A 5,745-nucleotide genomic window follows, 5' to 3' on the forward strand; every position below is an offset into this window, starting at 1 on the left:
AGAGAGAGAGAGAGAGAGAGAGAGAGAGAGAGAGAGAGAGAGAGAGAATGCCCAGCCCTTGGTTTACAGGTGAGTGCAACTTTACTTGGCTTTTAATTACTGTGTGGGGATTTGAACCCAGGTCCACACTTTCACAGCAACTGCTTTAGTGACTAAGTCATCTCCCCAACTCGTATTTCATTCCATTTTTAAATTTTTTGATTATTTCATGCATGCATACTATGTCCACCATCTTTCTCCTTCCAACTCCTCCTATGCCCCCTGACATCCCTCCTCCCTCTTAAATCCATAACCTGATTTTCTTTGTTATTTTTTAAATTATTGTTCTCTCTCTCTCTCTCTCTCTCTCTCTCTCTCTCTCTCTCTCTCTCTCTGTGTGTGTGTGTGTTTCTTGAATATAATATGTTTAGGGCTGACCCTTGGGATTAAATAACCTGTCAGGGTGCTCATCCCTGGAGAAAAAAATGCATTCTCCCACTCTCAGCAGCTCCTGACTGCCTGCATCTCTTCATCCAGGAGTAGGGCCTTGGGAGGTCTCTCCCATCCGTGCTGACATGTGACCAGTGCTGTCATTATGAAAGTCTTGTTTCTGAAGCCATATTGTTGAGATCTCATGGGTACAGCAACCCTATCCTATCTAGAAAACAAGACCTCTTGTTCCCTTCATAATAAACCTCTCCAACGTGTCATCATGGTAAGATGTTTGTCTCAACCAATGCAACAAGTCCTCTGCATGGTCAGGAAGGCTGGATGCAGACTTGCTTGTGATCAGATCCCAGATAGAAGGGGTGTGGCTAAGCAGTCTCCATGTATCTTTAAGAGCACACTAAGCAGATGTCAGTTTCATCTACTTTGGTTTATTCCATTTACCAATCATTGTGTATTACTCCTGTGAACATAAACACTGTGTAATGAGCAACCAGTGAGACTGAGAAGGGGAAGGAGAACTGTAAATCAGAACTAAGCCTGAATCTGAGCTCCTTGGTTGAGCATCCCCTCCATGACCTCATCCTCCCTGATGAGACCTGAGATGGGGTCCCTGTAGAGTGGGCAATGACATCACATCTGTCTCTCTCAGTACTCTAGTACTCTGGCCAGAGGGTGGGCAGTGTCTCCCTCTAGCCATCAGGATTCTTAAGACATCACCTGCAGCATTTTTACATTTAATCCATAATCGAGACATGGGGGGGTGCATCTTATTCTGTGTTACACAAGTTTCCTGTCTGGAGCTGCACACTGCAACTCCCTCAGGGATCACTGGGCTGGTAGTTGCTGAATGAGAAGGAGAATCTCCATTTCTAAGCCTGTGACCTCATGCCCGTGCAGCTGCTAGAGATGTGTTTCTGCAAAATAGACACAAATAGGTTCTGAAGCTATGCTTTGTAGAAAAGAAAACAAGTCTTTAGACCCCAAGTAGGCTCCTGAGCCCCAGAGATAGGCTTTGAGAATGCCCTGACTCATCCAGCAAGAACTTCCTCACTCTCTCACAGGGCTCCCAACCCATGTCTCCTTGGAATTTGTCTCCTACAAGCTAACTTCTGGGACCATCTGAGCCACATCTGGTTCAGAGTGTTTCCTAAATTCCACTGTGGGTAGCTTGACTTCATTCTCTGTGTCCTCTACTCTGCTGCCTGAAGGATAGATGTCTGGGCCAGGTCATGTACAAGCAGGCCACTACCTCACTCAGGACAGCCTCCCAGGCACCTGTGAGGAAGTCACCCAGACGTCCTATTTTAGCTGCTATAAATGTCATACCTGTACACACACACACACACACATACACAGACACACACGCTCACACACACACACAGGTTTGTGCACAGCCCTGGGTTCCCTCAGATGCAGCCTGGACTGAACATGAATGAAGAGAGGGTAGGGGAAACAGATTTTCCCAAAGGAGGTGGGAGAGGACAGATAGTCCCAGAGAGAGGAAGAGAGCAGTGGGCTGCACAGAAGAAATAAGAGGATCAGCAGGATGCTGGTCTGGACCAGCAGATCTCAAAGGAACTGTTCAGGCAGGACCTGAATTCACATATCCCCACCAAGGCTAGCATGAGTCACACAGTGCACCTCACTGTGCCATTTTGATGACAATGACAGCAATGATGACAAGAATGGGTCAGTCCAGACAACATTCCAAGCCCTGTATGGTGACTACACTATATGTATTATTATTTATTCTTGCGTATGTGTGTATAATGTATGTACATGCTGTGTGCACACGTGGAGGCCAGAGGTCATCTTCAAGTGTCAGTTCTCAGAGGGCAAAGGACAGCATTACAGGAGGACTAAGGAGTCCACATTGAAGCCTCCAGTTCCAGGGTGCATAGCCCATCTCCAGGCTCTGCACTTGGGCAGGATCACAGCTGAGAGTCATGGGATGGACTGTGTAGGCACTGGTCCAAGTTCTCCTCCGCAGAAATATGCAGTATTGGGGTCAGATCACAATGAGCCACACACCTAACATCCTGTTCTGTAGTGTACCAGGGAGTCATCCAGTCATCTCCTCCTCCTCCTCCTCCTCTTCCTTTTCTTCTTCTTCCTCCTCTTTCTCCTCTTCTTCTTCCGCCTCTTCTTCACTGTTGTCTGGACCACTAAGTAGACCTGTAATGATCAATGAAGGACTTAGACAGAAATTCCTCTGAGCAGAGGAGAGAACTCTCAGCTACCACCAGATCCATGCAGACATATACCTGAGCCTCGTAGGTCACTGGGGATGTCAGCTGAGACATTTGCATCCAGCTTCATCCATGCCCAATGCCTCACTGCCAAAGTGCCTCACTGTTACTAGTGAGGTCCTTGAAGACTCTAGAAAACAAAGCATGTATCATCACATGTATGGAGGAAGGTGGGGCACCTCTTTTTTCAGTTATCAGGATATGACTTCCTCACAATACAGCACTGCTCTGGCCATTAGGCAGCCCCCACAGTTCTTGGAGTAAATGAGGCACCTGGGTGTACAGGGAGGCCTGGATCAGACTTCTTTGTGGCTTTACTCATCAGTTCTGGAACCTGGAGCCAAACGTTTGACCCAAAGTTCCAGTTTCGTCAAAGAGTGGCTATGAGAAGTGATTGTATTCCTGTGTATGAAGACTCGGTGTGAATTAGAAGAGGGTAAAGGCACTCTTCATCAGGTATAGGTACAAATTCCCCAGGCTATCTTCCTGCTTTGACTCCACCACACAAATCCTGAATGCATAAATGTGCCTGAGGGAGTCTCTGTATTCCCAGAGACAAAGCTCCGAGGATGCCAAAAACTCTCCCCTCTACACCAATTGAATTTGTTTCTCCTGCTTTTCTGAATCTTTCACCCCATTGTTCTTGTCATATTGAGGCAGAATAGACAGGACCAATTAAAGGCACACAAGAAAGTAAGAGGCCTCTCACCCAGAGTCTGGCTGAGGCTAACACACTCAAGTTAAAAAAAAAAAACAGCAAAACAGACATTTGTTATGAAGGTTGCCTGCTAGAGACAGTACTCCTTTATAGAGAGACAGTTCAAGTAAGGCTGTTAAAATAGCAACATACCATGCTTAAGGTATATGTGCTCAACCACGGGCTTGCTCTCCCAGCCTTAAACCTGAAGTTTTCTAGAAATCTCACAAGCTAGATCATAACCTCTGTTTAGAGCATAAGGTGTATCTTAACTGCTTCGTGCAAGCTTTGTGACCCATGGTTTTGCCTGGATCAGCTGTAATCCTATCTCAGTGACCTCAGAAACCAGCCCATAATATCATCTAACACAAGATGGATGAGGAGGATGAAGAGGAGAAAGAGGACCAGAAGGAGGGTGAGGAAAAAATAAAAAGGCTGAAGCCACTAAATTTGTATTTATGCTTACTGCTAATACACTTAAGCATGACCCATTGAAAAGCCCATACTCACACTGAGTATGCACTGCCATTTGCTTAAGTGTCCCTCTCTCTTTCTCTCCCATGTTTAAATCTATGTCAAAACCTTTTCTAAATGAACTCCAACTCCACTGTCATATTGACTCATCCTGAAGTCTCTTCTGTGGTAGAGTCAAGATCCTGAGTTCATCTGAATGGAAGTCTCTGGAAAGAATTTATTAGGCTGTTGCAGGCAGCTGTGTGGAACCTTATTACAAACCCTCACCAACTGGCACCGAAAGGCCTCTTGATTTGTGTCTCTGGGCTCTCAAGACCCTGGCAAGAGCACAAGTTTCCTATCCTCCACCACCACTATAACCCGTTCCCAGAAATAAAATGAAAGTAGGAAAAGCCAAATTTCTCCCAATTTTATGTTTAAGTTAAGCCTGGGATCATTGCAGGGTCTTAGTAATGTAGGTTACTGATGTCTTACTAACTGTGACCCATGAGCTTCTAGTATCTCATGGAACATCAAAAGGAAGCTGTCAGCTAGCCATAGTTAGACAGTTTTGTTTGTTTGTTTTTGTTTTTATTTTTATTTTTATTTTTGTTTTCACCATGGACAATCCAAGTTCTTTTACTGGTGTTTTTCTGAGCTCCTGGCTTCAGCCTTCAGACTCACCTCATAACCCAATAGATGCCTGAGAGCTAAACTTTATGCCAGTGGTTCTCAACCTTCCTAATGCCATGACCCTTTCATACAGTTCCTCATGTTGTGGTGACCCCCCCAACCACAGTTATTTTCGTTGCTGCTTTATAACTGTAATCTTCCTTTGTCTTGAATTGTAACATAAATATCTATGTTTTCAAATGGTCTAAGGTGATCTCTGTGAAAGCCTCACTTGACCCAGAAGGGAGGCCGAGACTCATAGGTTGAAAACCATTGCATTATACTGTCATCCAACTAGAAAGAGGAGTGGAAGATGGAGGGGGAGACCTTGCATCCCCCAAGCGATTGACACTGTTGAGTAGCCTTCATTGGTGCCTACAGCACACTTCTGCTTACTCTTGCCTGCTGGAACCTGCCAGCATTTGGCTGCAAGATCTTTTGCCTGGGCAAAGTGTTACCCCAGTAAAGGCAAGGTCCTGGTACTGAAACCAGATACACAGATACTAAGTAGCTTATAGTTATCTCTACAACATTTGTCCAACCTTGCACCTGTGGAATGGGGACAGCCATGTTCACCGGAATCAAGGCCTACCCTAGTTCCTCAGTGAACCCTATGCCATGTTCCTGAAAGGAACTGACCCTATCCTTCTGGTACCTGCCGCAGGTGCCCCACCCATCCTGATAGTTTGGAGCATTTTGAGGCTGTGATTGCAAGAGCCTGTCTCCCATAGAGGGCAGGGACATTGCCCCCTCTGTACAGGAAAACTCTGGCTTTAGGGAACATGGCTTCCAAACATAGAGTGAGAAGAGGCATGGGAAACTCAGGTCCTACGAATTCTAAAGCCATCTGCTCGGGCACAGCCTTCCATTCTCTGGAAGGCAACTCTCTGCCTCCCTTCACCAGGGAGGGGGATATGCAATCTGCACCAGGGAGAATCTCATGAGCTTTGAGGCCTAGCTGTTCTGACCCATGGCAATGTGAAAGCTTTGTTCTGCCATCTTCTCTCCTGCAGCTAGACAGCCTCTTACCTTCTAGTGACATCTTCTAACCTATAGGATGCAACTTCATGAACCAAAAAGTTTGTGTAGAGATTTCAGCTTGTCTCCTTTCTGTTCTCTTTGATGTAATAAAGGTATGCTGGTTAGTTCTGAGGAGGTTTGGGTTTGTTGTTTGGGGGATTTTTTTTTGTTTGGTTGGTCTCTCTCTCTCTCTCTCTCTCTCTCTCTCTCTCTCTCTCTCTCTCT

Source organism: Grammomys surdaster, unplaced genomic scaffold, assembly GCF_004785775.1.
Source record: "Grammomys surdaster isolate TR1022 unplaced genomic scaffold, NIH_TR_1.0 214, whole genome shotgun sequence".
NCBI lineage: Eukaryota > Metazoa > Chordata > Mammalia > Rodentia > Muridae > Grammomys > Grammomys surdaster.